Genomic DNA, 16,577 nt, shown 5'->3' on the forward strand with positions numbered 1-16,577 from the left:
TCTTACTTATGATCGAGTCCCAAGAAGCTTTAAAGCTAACTTTAGCCCCTAGAGGGAGCCCGTGATACATAGACGGAAAAGTTCCAATTTTAAATTCTAGAATACAAGCCAATTTAATCTTTCTCCTAGACGAAACTGAATTAGAGAAGAAGATATCAGACTTACCCAAATTAACACGTAGTCCCGAACACACTCCAAATAACCAAAGTATATCATGAAGGTGCTTGATATTTATCTTCGTACCCTAAATCATGCAAAGAGTGTCATCTGCAAATAATAAATGAGACATAGAGAACGAAGATCATCCCGCATCGCACTCCACCCCACGAAACAAACTCACATTCTCAACAAATGACATCATTCTAGAAAGGTCTTCCATGACAATAATAAATAATACTAGTAGAATAGAGGTCTTCTGTGACGACTCCTAGTAACGGCGCTCGAACGCCCTTACTAATATAATTTATCAGTAACGGCTTTCGAAAGCCGTTACTGATATAAGTACATCTGTAACGGCGATATAAACCGTTACAGATACACTATCCCTTTAAAGTTTCGGTATGAATATTAGTAACGGTTTTGTATGATACGACATAAGTTACCGTTTGAGAGAAGCATCATCAGTAACGGCATTGGGAGATAGCCGTTACTAATAAGTTATCTGTAACGGTAAGCAAAAACCGTTACAAATAGTAAACCGTCTTTTCGTTTTCTCTTCTAGTATCTGTAACGGTTTCTAAATAACCGTTACAGATACGACATAAGTTACCGTTTGAGAGAAGCATCATCAGTAACGGCATTGGGAGATAGCCGTTACTAATAAGTTATCTGTAACGGTAAGCAAAAACCGTTACAAATAGTGAACCGTCTTTTCGTTTTCTCTTCTAGTATCTGTAACGGTTATTTAGAAAACCGTTACAGAAAGTGAGCCGTCTTTTTATTTTTTCTCTTTAGTATCTGTAACGGTCTTGTAATAAAATAACCGTTACAGATGGACTTTAATAACCCGCGAATAACTTCCTTTCTTTTCTTTCCCTCTTTCTTTCCTTCCTCCGCGCTTTCTCCTTCTTTCCGATCATCTTCCAATCATCCAAGTCGCCGTCGCCGCCCGTCTCCTCAAGTCGCCGTCGCCGTCGTTTATCAATAGTTGAAGTCGCCGTCGCCGCCAGGTAAGTTTTCTTTTCTCTCTTTTCTTCATCCGCGCGCTGATCGTCTTCTCGATCTCCCTGCTACCCGCTGAACATTTCAAGAATCCATCCGCCATTTATTCTTCTTCGATCGATCAAGGTAAACTCTCTTCTCCCTCTGCCCTTTTTATTTTGATTATTTGAAGTCGATTTGATTGAATGTTGAATGCTGCAATTTTTTCAACAGACTTAGTTTCCCCATTATACCCTGTTCAGTCTTCTTGTCTTGTTAAAAGATTTATGAGTAACAAGTCTTCAGGAGATCAATCTTAGCAATACTAATATCACAGGTACAGTTTCTTAATCCTTGAAAACGAAACTATATATAATCTACCAAAACAGACAAAATAGGTCAATTTTATGAGTGGATGATGTGACTACAGATTGGTTGATTTGCAGCCATACCCTTCACATTTTAATTAAGTCCATTGGTTGGCAGGATCTTTACTTTGTTGCCTAATGGCTACCCCTCTTACTTTATCATGTCCCCATACTTTCCCTAGTGGTCCAACCAATACCATTCATGTTGAACTTTCTTTGCCGACTATTTTCCTACTATTCACAGCCAACATAATTGAACTTCCTTTTTACTCATTTCTTTGCAAGTTAACAAAGATAGAAGAACACTGTAGATTTAGGATCTAATTAGAGGGTTCATTTGCTTGATATTAAAATTTAAACTAACTCTGTTCCTGAGCCATAGAGACTTGCTTTATTGTATGAAATGCTTTCCAAAGTAACAAGTCTTTTAGTTATTGTATGATGTTTTCAAGATGAAATATTCCCTGCAATTAAGTGACTGTTCTATCTTATTTTATTAATCGCAGCCTGCATACATAGGGGACATCATATACTTCAGGTAAACAAAAATACTCCAATTCAGACTGTATAATGTAGATTTGTTAGAGAAAAACTAAACCTGCAATCTTTTTTCCTTCTTTTTATCATTCTTCTTTGATGTTATAAAGCTTCTGTTTTCGGTTTTCTTCTTTAGAATGAATGTTGAGCTAGGTTACGAAGCTTTATCTGTTTTGAATTGTTTATGCATCATCATCATCATAGACTGTTTAGATTTTGTGTTTTCATAGAAGGTTATATGAATTAGATGTTTTTGACTATGGAATTTAGGTCTTGCTACAAAGCAAATGTGAAAAGATGATACATATGATGTATGGACATGATTTCTGAGTAGGATGTGTGATAATATGATGTATGGACATGATTTCTGAGTAGGATGTGTGATAATATGATGTATGGACATGATTTCTGAACAATAGCTTATAGATGGAGAGCTGGATGCTTAATTTAATATAATGTAAAAGCCCAAAAAGCTACAAAGCTATAATGCACAACAATAATCCTATTTTGCAACTCTTTTATTAGAAAAGAGGACTGTGTATTCTATTTATAGTTTGGCTGAATAGTTAATTTGAAATAGGACTAAGTGCATTATTTCTCAATACTCTTTTTCATTCTATTTTGCAGAAAATTCAATTTTCGCCGTTTGCCCTTGTAATTCCTATCGCTGCTTGAAGTTTTCCCTCTCAGATTAAGGTTAGTTCTTATTTACAATCAATGTTATCTGTATGTTAGATTAGTAATATTGAATGCTAAAGTTAGATTGTTATTTGTATGTTAGATTAGTAATATTGAATGCTAAGTAGATTATTGATGTTAGGTTAGTGGATACTTTGTATGTTAGATTAGAGATAATATTGAATGTTAAGTTAGATTATTTGATGTTAGTATTGCATGTTTGGATTATTAGATTAAGTTAGATTATTTGTATGATCAGATTATTGCATGTTTGGATTATTAGATTAATTTTATGTTAGATTATTGCATGTTTGGATTATTAGATTAATTTTATGTTAGATTATTGCATGTTTGGATTATTAGATTAATTTTATGTTAGATTATTGCATGTTTGGATTATTAGATTAATAAATGATTTGTATGTTAGGTTATTGATGTTAGATTGTTGGATTATTAATTTGTATGTTAGGTTAGATGGAAATCCCAGACAAAACATGGATGACTATACTTCGTACCGATCCTAAATATAGTGAGGGGGTTGAAAAATTCATAGAATTTGCTGAAAGGTCTACGGGTAGATCATCGATTGCATGTCCTTGTGTAAGGTGTGCAAATCGAGTGTATGAGAATAAGAGTATGGTTAGATCCCATCTGATTGTATACGGCATAAGACAAAATTATGGTTTTTGGTATTTTCACGGTGAAAAGAGATCAATTGGACGTCAACTTGTAAATGCTGTTACCGAGAATGTGGAGGAAGATGAATCAGATGATGAAATTAAAGACGAACCGATCAATGAACCACTAAATAACGAGACTAATATCATGGAAGACGAACCTGTTGAAGTTTGTGAGGATCATCTAATGGAAGATATTATTGTTGAGGATCATCTAATGGAAGATATTATTGGTGATTTGTACCCTAATGTCAACATTGATAATGAACGGTCGAGTGAAAATGAGCCTCCCGTTGATGATGCTAATACGTTTTACAAATTGTTGGACGATTCGAAACTACCTTTGTATGAAGGTTCTCGCATTTCCAAAGCCTCAACTCTTCTTAAACTTCTTCACATCAAGAATGTAGGTCAGTGGACAAACACGTCATTTGATTTATTGTTGAGTTTATTGAAGGAGGAAATACTGTCAATTCATAATCAACTACCGAATTCGTATTATGAGTGCAAGAAATTCATTACAGACATGGGCCTATCGTACGAAACAAATGACGCGTGTAAGAATGATTGCATGCTTTTTCGTAAAGAGGATAAGGATTTGCAGCAATGTAAAGTTTGTGGGCTTTCTAGGTGGAATGTCAATAAATCTGATGGTGCAATTCGAACGAAGGTGAATGGTAAGTATATAGCCAACAAGTCGCTGCGCTATTTTCCATTAAAACCGAGGTTGCAAAGATTATACATGTGTTCCAAAACTGCTCCACACATGACTTGGCATAAAGATAACAATCCCGAAGATGATGTGTTGAGGCATCTTGCTAATTCAATGACATGGAAGACCTTTGATAACTTGTACCCAAATTTTTCAACAGAACCTCGAAATGTGCGACTTGGTTTGGCTAGTGATGGTTTTCAACCTTTTGCTAGCGGAAAAACATCGTACAGCATTTGGCCAGTTATTATAATCCCTTACAACGTCTCTCCTACCACATGTATGGATAAAAACAATTTTCTTTTTTCAATGCTCATTCCAGGTCCAAAAAGTCCCGGTGATTGTATTGACGTATTTCTAGAGCCACTTATTGAAGAGTTGACGGAATTGTGGAATACCGGTGTGAAGACATACGATGCAAGCAGAAAACAATATTTTAATTTACGGGCAGCTCTTATGTGGACTATTAATGATTTCCCGGCTTATGCAAATTTGTCTGGATAGAGTACAAAGGGTAAATTGGCATGTCCGTCTTGTAATCAGAACACCGCGTCTTTGAGGTTAACAAATTGCTAGAAGGAGTGTTACATGAATCATCGACGATTCCTCCCGTCTAATCATCGATGGCGCAAAGAGACCGATACGTTTGACGGGCATACGGAGCATAGAGATCCTCATGTACTATTATCGGGTTCCAAAATTCAATTGCAATCGCGAGATTTAAAGAAAATTTGTTTGACAAAGTACCTGCCTAAGAAAACGAAAGTTATACATGAATCCCGAGGTGATAATTGGAACAAATTCAGTATATTCTTTCAATTGCCTTACTGGAAATCTTTGATATTGAGACATAATTTGGATGTAATGCATATTGAGAAGAATATATGTGATAGTTTGTTGGGAACTTTAATGAATTTCAAAGAAAAGACCAAGGATGGAATTAAAGCAAGGAAAGATTTGGTCATAATGAACATAAAACATTCCTTACATCCGGTTGAAGTTGATGGTGTTCTTCGGTGTCCGCCGGCCCCCTATGCATTGTCCTCAGAACATAAGAAACGTTTATGTCAGTTTTTGAAAGATATTAAAATGCCCGACGGTTTTTGTTCAAATATTGGGGCGTGTGTAAACATGGAGGAGAAAAAAATATCTGGATTGAAGAGTCACGATTGTCACATTCTATTACAATATCTCCTTCCACTAGCTACACGTGGCCTACTTCCTGATGATGTGTACGATGCCGTGGTGAATTTAGCAAGGTTCTTTCGGTTGCTTTGCCAAAAAAAGTTTACAACGCGGGCAATTGGAAACATTACATGACGACATTGTCTTGACACTTTGCAAATTGGAGAAGATCTTTCCACCTTCTTTTTTTGATATAATGGTGCATTTGCCAGTTCATTTAGCTTTTGAAGCTTGTCTTGGAGGGCCCGTTCAGTATCGATGGATGTATCCAGTTGAACAATATATGAGCACACTCAAGAAATACCTTAGGAACAAGAAATTTCCGGAAGATTCAATCAGCGAGAGTTACCTTTTGAATGAGAGTATGAGCATGTGTGCCCGATATTTGGACGATCAAGAGTCAAATGATGAATCCATAAATACAAGTACAACATTCTCCATTTTCATCACTATGGAAGACTTATCAAATGGCACATCCTACACATATGAACCGGGTGATCGTGAGCGTGCTCATTGGTACATTTTAAAAAATTGTCGCGAAGCTGAAGAATATTATAAGTAAGTCCATTAATGTCATTATGAGGTATGATTTAAGTAATAATTTCATCTGTCATTTGCGCAGCGATTTCGTTCAATCATGCCCTCCTAATATTTCCAATGAGGCTCGGGATAAACAATACGTTAGATATTTCCAAAAAAGAGTAAGTAATCGTCTCAACAATTTTCTTTTTTAGTATATGACAATTAGTTTAACAATAATTTCTAATGAATATATAGGTGGAGCAACTAACCGATCAATCCGATAGGACAACGAATCTTAAGATTTTAGGACGTGGGCCTACATTGTATGCAAAGAAATATAACTCGTGCAAAATAAATGGGTACAAGTTTAACACTGAAAAACATGACGAGAGCTTGACTACCCAAAATAGCGGGGTTTTGGTTGTTGGTAATAATGGGACCGAGACTATTAACTACTATGGAGTGATCAATGAAATCATAGAAGTGATATTCTTTTGTGGAAGACGAGTGATTCTCTTCAAATGCAAATGGTTTGATGTTTATCACAAAGATCGGGGCATTAAAGTTGATAAGTATGGTTATGTTAGTATAAATATCAACAGGATTCTACAGACTCAATTAAATGAACCATTCATAATGGCAAGCCAAGCACAACAAGTCTTTTACTCTACAGATATGGCATCAAGGCTTGAATGGAAAATTGTGACACCAATAAATCCCCGTTATTCTAATTAAGGTTGAATTATTTTATATGAAGGGTTACTTGTAAATTTGTCTTATAAACATTACATTCAATATTTGCAGCTATCATGGCACCTAAAAGAATGCAAGGTAAGAGTTTAAGCAGCGCGCTACACGACCTTGTACAAAGGACCGATGAGCATTCTAAAGATACCGTGCAATTGTGTAACTCTATCGGGGAAATTGATTTGGACCTTGATGATGTCATGAATGTTGATAGTGTACCAAATACTATCCCCGCTGATGATGATGATGAGACACAGCCCCCGTCTGAGGAGCAAGATGGAGGTACTTGTGTTTTTGCTTAAGTTAGTTGTTGTGATCCTATATAATTTTCTGTTTAATTTTAGGATCTATTTCGAGAAGGAGACGGGGCAAGAACAAGAATAAAGTTGTTGGTAGATTGCAAGCGGGGCAGAAGATGACTCTTCAATTTAACCCTGTTGATTGTAAACCAATGTGCGAGAATAGGACAGCTTGGTCGAGGCATATTGGGAGTGTCATTCGAGACTCCAATGCACTACCTCATAGGACTTTGCGTTGGTAGGACCTGAGCTCCACACAGCTAGATCACATATGGATGGCTATCACGGTAACTTTTTATATTATTAAGTCCATTATGTATTCAACACAATCTATAATCGTATTTTAATGTTCACTATTTAGGATCCTTTCGTGGCTGTGGGGGATGACATCAACAACTATCGAAGACAAAGTTTATTTCAAGCCAACAAATTATGGGATAGATGGATATGTCATTGGAACACCATGTACATTAAATCCCGTGAAGGTAACGAGCAAACGATTAGGGCAAATCCCCTCCCGAGATCGAAATTAGTGATTGGAATTATCTACTTGATCGTCGCTTTCTCACGCCGGAATTCAAGGTAAATTATAGTGTTTATAAATAGCTCTTACATTAATCATTCATTAAACACAAATGTTTTCTTATTTGCAGAAAACAAGTGCTGTGAATGCGCAAAATAGGTCGCATGTTGTGTACAAGAATCATGCGGGCAACATCTCATTTTCGCAAGTGGAGAAGCAAATGGTTCGTTTTATCATTGAATAACAAAGTTTATAATGTTATTACGTTTTTATTAATTATTAAATTTGTACATGAGAAGACTACCGGTACGTCGCCTAATTTTGCGGAATTATTTCTGCACACTCATACAAAGAAACCGACTCTGCAAGATCCAAATCCAGAGGTTCCCCCTATTATTCAAGAAAAAGTGGTAAGTCGTGTTTATTAGTTATATTTCTTTTATTTATTTTATGTATGTATATAATCGAATGTAATTTGTGTTTGTAGACTGCCTTACGAACTGCTATAGAAGAAGACCCGAATAGAAATGAATTGCAGTTGGCTGAGTGCGCATTCGGGTCTCAGGGACATGGGCGAGTTGTGGGTTTGGGCTCCGGTGTCACACCTAGATCTTTTAGACCTGATGCTCGTGGTGGTACTAGCACACAGCGCGGTGACACGCAAAACGCACTTTTACTTGAGGAGATACAGAGGATGCGAGAGGAGCGTGAAGCTGAGAAGCTTCAGTCACGGAGAGAGCGCAAAGAAGCCTTACTCGAGCGTCAAATGGAGCGTGAGGAAGCACAAAGGCAGCGTGAAATGGAGCGCGAAGAGTTATTGATGCAACGTGAAGATGAACGTGAAGAAGCTCGAAGGGAGCGTGAGAGAATGCGGGATGAGATGCTTGAAATGAGATCGACGATGAACTTCTTATTATCCAGGATTCCCTGTGATCAACTTCCACCTTCCCCTCCCACTCGAGATGATGCCCCTCCTACTTAGAGATGATCCCCTTCCTCGTGATCGTCGCTTTTCCACTTCAATTCTGGTCAGTTGAAATGTAATTTGAACTACGTTAATTAATGGTTTTTGTGAATTTGTGATATGATTGTAGTTTTTGGATGGATTATAGTTTTTGGATGGATTGTAGTTTTTGGATGATTATAGTTTTGAATTAATGATTGTAGTTTTGGGTTTTTGGTTATTGATAATTGTAGTTTTTGGTTTTTGGTTATTGGTTATTGATGATTGAGGTTTTAAATAGGTAAAAATTTGTAAAAAAAAAACTATTAGGGTTTAGTAACGGTTAAATAATTTCAAAAACCGTTAATATAAATCTAACTGTAACGGTTTAAGAAATAAAAACCGTCACAGAAACAACACGAGAATCTGTAACGGTTTTCGAAAACCGTTACAGATAAAATCAGTCTTTCAGTAACGGTTTTTAGCCGGCTAAAACCGTTACTGTTGTTCCATTGCTATCTGTAACGGTTTTCGAAAACCGTTACAGATGCTCGTGTTGTTTTTGTAACGGTTTTTACACGGCTAGAACCGTTACTTTTATTCCATGACTATCAGTAACGGTTTTCGAAAACCGTTACTGATACCTGTGAAGTTTCTGTAATGTAATTTTTAGTAACGAATGGTAACGGTTTTCTTTGCCGTTACAAATAAGTTTCAGTAACGGCGTTCGATGCTTTCAGTAACGGTTTTAGCCCTTACTAATACCCTTTTTTCTACTAGTGTAAAAAAAGGGGACCGAGGGTCCCCTTCTCTTAAACCCCTTGAACTCTCAAAGAAACCATGAGAACTTCCATTCACGATAATAGAGAATTTCACCGTCGATACGCAAAATCTAATCCATTTCTCCCCCATATCATTCTACCCATAATATCAAAAAGGAACTCCCAATTAACATGATCATATAATTTCTCGATATCGAGTTTGACAAAAGTATACTTTTATCACCTCTAGATTTAGCTGAATCAATACACTCATTGACGATTAGTGCCACATCAAAAATTTGACAGCCTTTGATGAGAGTCATCTGACTGTCAGATATAACCGTACCTAAAATTCCACGCATTCTGTTTGCTAAATATTCGAGATAATCTCATAAAATGATGTAACAAAAGTGATGGGTCGGAAATTCTTCACGTCGATAGTATTGGTTGTCTTACGAATTAGGACAATCAACGTATAATTCCAACTTTTCTCAAAAGATGAAAATCAATAGAAGTGATTCATAGACGCCATAATATCAATCTTAAAGAACTCCCAAGACTTTTAAAAAAACATAGTAAAATCATCACTCCCGGGAGACTTATCATTACCACAGTCAATTATTGCCACCTCCATCTCCTCGATAGAGAAAGGAACTTCCATCATGCATTTATAGATGCAAAACTGATGTTATTCAGCTTTGGTCTAACCCGAAATGGTTCTTGAAACAAATCTTTGTAACATTGAAAAATACTATTAGATATAATTGGTTCGTTCTCATGCACAACACCAACAATGGATATCGAGTTAATAACGTTATTTCTCGCTTGTGCTTTAGAGATGCCATGGAAATACTTGGTATTTTTATCACTTCCCTCAACCAAATCGCTCTATCCAACTCTTTAGCATCTTCCGTAAATTTTTAATCTTAATAAATAGTCTAGAGGATGGGGAACCAAACACGACATCCCTCTCCCACCATCCTTCCACCTTCGAGATAAAATCATCTCTAGTCAACCACTTGTTCTCAAATCTAAAAGGCCGACTAGTTGGAACCACCTCCCTCTACTTAATAAGGATAGGACGATGATCAGAACAACTCCACAGTAAGATCTTCTGAAATATATTAGATACACCACGAAAAATCGAGTTACTCGCAATAAATCTATCAATGCGGGATTGCACACTCCCACCGTGTTCGTTACCTCTTCTAAATGTGAATTGCCCTCCTTCCAAAGGCAAATCAACGAGCTCCAAATTCCGATTGTCTTAGAAAACTAACGCATATGTCTTGTGAGTCTTCGTGCCCCTTTTTTTCTCGGTAGGAACCCTAACTTCATTCATATCTCCCACAAAAATAATGGGTAGATCCCAAATACTTGTCACCTCTACAAGCTCATTGAAAAAATCAGACTTAAGGTTAGAAAGCACAAGTTCGTAGACCGCAGAAAACACCCAACGAAAATTATCTCCACGGTTACGAAACTGTATACTAACAGAAAATCGACATATATTAACGTCAATTTTCTTAAATAAATCCTCATTCCAAGTTACCAAAATCCTACATGATGTCCCGATTGAATTAAGAGCCTCCCAACCACAAAATCTCCAACTACATAGGTCACGAATAATCCATTGATTCATATATTGCATCTTAGTCTCACTGAAACAATAAATACCACAATTCAAAGTGTCAACCAAAGACTTTATCATTTTGCGCTTTGCACTATCGTTAATCCCACAGACATTCCACGCCACAATTTTTCCAATCATTAAGATAAATTAATTAGAATATGCCCTATTGGGCTTTGAAACACGTTTTCCGTCAATAATATTACCATTAGGCAAAATAACCTTCTTTATTTCACTTCGAAGATAACAATATGGAAGTGGGAGAATCTCACGAATCTCTGTCCAAACCTCATTCTCACACCTTAAAACTTCTTGCACCGGAGATTTATTCTCATTCAAAATAATATTATGAGTCGAGAACTCTACGCAAACCTCCTCCTCGGCATCATACTCAAGATCAGACTCAACGGATTCTTCCTCAGAAACCTCATGAATGACCATAGTCGGCTCACCAATGGGATAAAGTGATTTGCTTGTGGTGAAATTAGACGTACTAGAAAAGGGGGACAAAATATCATTCTTAACCCTTTCAACATGCTCTAAATTATCAATTAAATCTGATATTGGATGTGAGACCGGGGGCACCCTAACATGGTATGAAATCAAATGTAAATCACCATTTCTCATAGATGAACTAAAGGAAGAAACATGGTTAATAGTCTCAAGCACGTGTAAAAGAGGAGAAAAATGCTCGATATTTGTCTCAATCGTGTGCATCTCAAACGAATACTCCATAACATTGACATGACCCTTATATGAGGCGGGACACTCATGAGAATGATGAGTCGAATATAACGGTGGAATGACCTCAGATTCAACCTCATGACCGACCTCTTCGCCTAAACACACTGTGACATCCTCGACATATAAGGCATCAAGACTCAATACCCGCTTATTATCTTTCACAACGGTTAACCATTCAACATTAACGAGCCCAACAAAACGAATCCGATCCACATAGAAAGGAATCACCACTAATTCCTTAACACATGCTTCTAATGTCGTCGGACTCGTAGGATGAGTTTCCGATAAAGGTTCAATATTGGTATCATTGTTAGGATCAGAACAAGAACTAATATACGTCGTTATCAAAATCTCAGTAGAGCATTCTGGCCAAACCATAACCTTACAATCACGTGTTCTGTTATCCACGAGAAGGACTTCTGAATATTTGATGTTCGGCTCAAGAGGGGCTATAAGAATTCAGACCCATCCTTCATCGTTTCTACTTTGATAACTCTCATCATACTCAATAAACTCAATAAACTCATCAAGATCATCCCCTACTCTGCGGAGAAGATTAGAGGTCCATAATAATTTAGACAATCCAAACAAACAAATTCAGATACCATTCTGAGTTGAACCTAGTTCAGACCTCCTAGTGATGTGTTTTGTTTCATACGCTTGTCTATTCATATCCATAACATTAGAAATGTCACTCTTAACCTGCAATTTCTCAGTTACGATGGGTCGACCATTAACAAGTCGACGGAGTCTATCCTCCACCAATGGAATTATACAATTTACAATTGGAAATATAAATATTGTTTTAAACTCACACCATAAAGCAATGTACCTTCCATGTGAATTATAGCCCGACCAAAATTATCCAATATTAGGAACGGAACCAAGTCGCTCATTCTTCCATGATGATGAACGAAGAGATTTACGGATCAACTTCAAGTGATTCTCATTCACTTCGATCGATCTCATTTTTCCCATCTTACATTCTGAAATAATCACAATTCCAGGATGATCTAATAAGGTTTGAAATTCGAAACACTTACCACCGACCATTATCTTTTTTGTCTAGTCCAACCATATAATTCTCCTTCCTGAGCCAGCCTACATTGCATATGACGGGGCAGGAATCTGGCTTCGTGCAGCTAGGAACTGTGTTGGTGCGAACCGGCATCTTCTCCACCTAGTAGTTTCAGATTGGGTGGGTTGGACGACCTAACAAGTATTGAATCTTTCCACTCTCGCTAATAATACTTCTAATTCTAGTTTTTGATTGTTGCATATTCGCTCCAAAATCGGACCCGATAGGTTCCCTAAGAGGTGAACGAGAAAGTTGGCTAAAAACCGACGATTTACGAGACCCTTTGACTTCTCTTTGTCCTTTTGAGAATTCATCATTCCTTTGGTCGCTTAAGCGAACCTGAGGTCGGCCGTCAACAAGACGGACAACATAAATATTATTATTAAAAATCAATTAATTTAATTTTATCTTTAGTTCAAAATTAAAGTTATTATTTAATTAAAAACTAATTTGTTAAATTTTTATTATTCACCAGGTAAAAAAATCAATTAAAATACAATCTATTTTAAATTTTGAAAATTTAAAATTTTAATATCTTGTTTGAATAATATTTAAATCGTGTAAAATATTAAAAAGTATAAAACAATCTAAAATCGGCCAAAAATTTAAATTAAGATACAACGCACAGACGGAGTAAGCACATAGTCATTTTCTGAGTGTAAGCAAACCCTAAATCAAAACAAAATCAATAAAATGTGTTTAAATAAACGAAAATGTGTTTTTCCTAATTTTAGAAAAATTAGGTGAGGACTCTATAATATAAAAGGTGAAATCCCGATTTATTTAAAATATCCAAAAAAAATATTTTCTAAAACAAATCCGATAAATAAAAAGACTAAATTAAAAATTTTAAAATTAGAGATCCTATAGATTTTAAGATAAATAATATACCATATTTAGTATATTTATTTATTATTACTTTTTAATTAGATAAATTATCTTTTCAAAAACCAAAAATTAGATTAAGCTTAGGCATGTTTAATTTTTTTTCTCCTTATAAATAAATAATATACCTTTAAATATTTATTTATAATTACTTTTTTTAATTAAAAATCATAGGTTAAATTTACGTAAAGGAAAAAATGAATATTTAATTAATAAATATTAAATTTAAAAAAAAATATATATTTATTAACATAAACTAGATGAGTCGATTTCTAATAATATATACATTTAAATAATATTTTTTTTTTATTAGTGATGCATCTAAGTTAGTTAGATAAGTATATATATTAATGAGCTTTTTTATATATATGAAGTACATACGTTTATGAGGTTTTTTTTTATATATATTAGTTGGTTCAAAACTGATTTTATATGGATATTAAATTTAAAATATAAAATTTTATTAGTTTGATGGTTAAAGAGATATATTTATTCTTTGTTTGTTTGTTTTTTTTGTTGTTAGGTTACCAGTTAAAATATATATATAATAATTAAAAAAAAAATTAATTTTTTTAAGTTTATAGATTATAAAAATATTATACAAATATTGTATACAAATATTTTTGTGGTTATTAATGATATAACATTTTATATAACAAAAAAAATTAAATTTATTATCCTAATTTTTCTCTATATATTATATAAATTTATTAATAAAAATAATTTTATTTATATATATATATTTCTAATTATATATATTATTCTAATTAAAAATATTTCTCACCTAATTTATTTTTTAAAATATAATAATTTTATAATATTACATATTTATTTATTTAATTTTATATATAATATTTTTATTATATTTTTCCTAACTAATTTTTTTTAAATATTAAATATTAAATATTATATATATATATATATATATATATATATATATATATATATATATGTATATATCCTTTTCTTATTTTTAATTTATAGGTATATAATATTCTAATTTAATTTATTAAATTTTTATTTATATATAAATATAATAAGAGAATAAAATATTTATATAAAATTAATGATGATAGAGATTATATTTTACTCTAATTATTTATTTTTCATAATTATTATTTTTTTCTATCCTAGTATATATATAATATAGTTTTTAATTTAATACATCATAGTGATATATATATATATATATATATATATATATATATATATATATATATATATATATATATATATATATATATTAATAGTTTTCTTTCTTTTTTATCTATAATAAATATATTAAATTAAATTAAATATTATATTATATATATATATATATGATACAGAAAACAAAAAAAAATATTCTAATTATATAAATATATTAAATTAAATATTATATTATATTAAATTAAATAGATTAATTAATTATGAAAAAAAATTAATTGAGACCGATTTAATATGTTAAACTTTTATTTATATATAAAAATAAGAAGAAAATTAAATATTTATATAAAATTCATGATGATAGAGATTATTTTTTACTCTTAATATTTTTACTAATTAATTTATTTTTTTAATTTCTATATCATATATATATATATATATATATATATATAGATATATATATATATATATATATATATATATATATATATATATATTTAATTTAATATATTTATATGATTAGAAAATATATATACTATGAGAGATAAATTAATTAATAAAAATAAATTAGGAAAACAAATTACTCAATTTTAAATTAAATATTATTATATATATAAAAATATATATGTTAGGTAATATTATATATTTTACTTTAAAAATTATTGATGAAAAAAATAATATTATTAATTTGGTAAATATATATATATATATATATATATATATATATATATATATATATATATATATATATATATATATATATATATGCTAATTATAGAATATATGTATTATGATACAGAAAATTATTATTATTATTATTATTATTATTATTATATGAAAAAAAGGAGGAATGTTTGGACAATTGAGTGAATTCTATATATGTTTAATGTATTGATATATATATTCTAATCAAATAAATTCTTAAATTTTTTAATTATTTGTAATTGTTCTTAACTTGTTCATTTGAATAAGGTTATAGTAACTTAGCTATTTCTCAAGTTTGTTGGTGCACTTATTATTTTGTTTAATCAAACAAACTCTTAAGGATATCCTTATTAAACTATCCAGATTGAATGATTCAAAAGACTTGCTCAAAAACACTTTTTTCTTGCTGTAATAATTTGGACAACAAAATTTTGTTAGGGATCATGTCCTGAATCCCAATACCCCATAATCCATTTTCTTTTTGAACTTATATAATATATTTTCAATCAATATATAGAAATCAGTTGTCATAGAAGGAAAAAAAGAAGAAGCGAAATTATGATGTTTTAATACTCACAAGTCACAATAAGTGAGTACAGTAACTAATTAAATGATTGCACTAACTTACAATAATAATAAGAAGAAGACATTATTTATTATGCTTATCCATAGAATGTAAATGTAGAATAGATAAGATTTTAGAATGTGACACCGACGTACATAGACAGGTAGGTATATGAAATCATCAATTTTTTTGAAAGATATTTTCTAAAGTTTGCAATTGATAAGCGTTAAAAAACGGATTGAGACCAATCATAATCAAGGTAAAAAAGAATATAAACAAAGAAACAATACGTGAAACTTAAAACAGAAAAAAAATAATTAAAAGACAGGAAAAAACTGTTCATTATGTTGATAATAAAATATTTAGAGTGAAAAAATAATAATAACAAATATTATATATAAAATTAAAATTTTATATTTATAGGTCATATATAACTGAGTATAATAACCCAAATATCAAATACTTATAATTTCTTTTATCGCATTACTAGGCTAGACACATGCCCAAGTTAAAACTAATGAATCATCATAATCTAACCATCTCCACATTGACGCGTATGTCAAAATAAAAATTGATCTTAAAAATTATAGACAATAATGAAAACAGTCTCAAAATAAAAATTGATCTTAAAAAAAATTATAGACAATAATGAAAACAGGCTCTATCTTTTTTCAAAAACATCTGTGTGCTTACTCAACAACAAATATAAACTAAGTTTGAGGGGCTCAAATT

Source organism: Impatiens glandulifera, chromosome 1 (assembly GCF_907164915.1).
Source record: "Impatiens glandulifera chromosome 1, dImpGla2.1, whole genome shotgun sequence".
NCBI classification, from domain to species: Eukaryota; Viridiplantae; Streptophyta; class Magnoliopsida; order Ericales; family Balsaminaceae; genus Impatiens; species Impatiens glandulifera.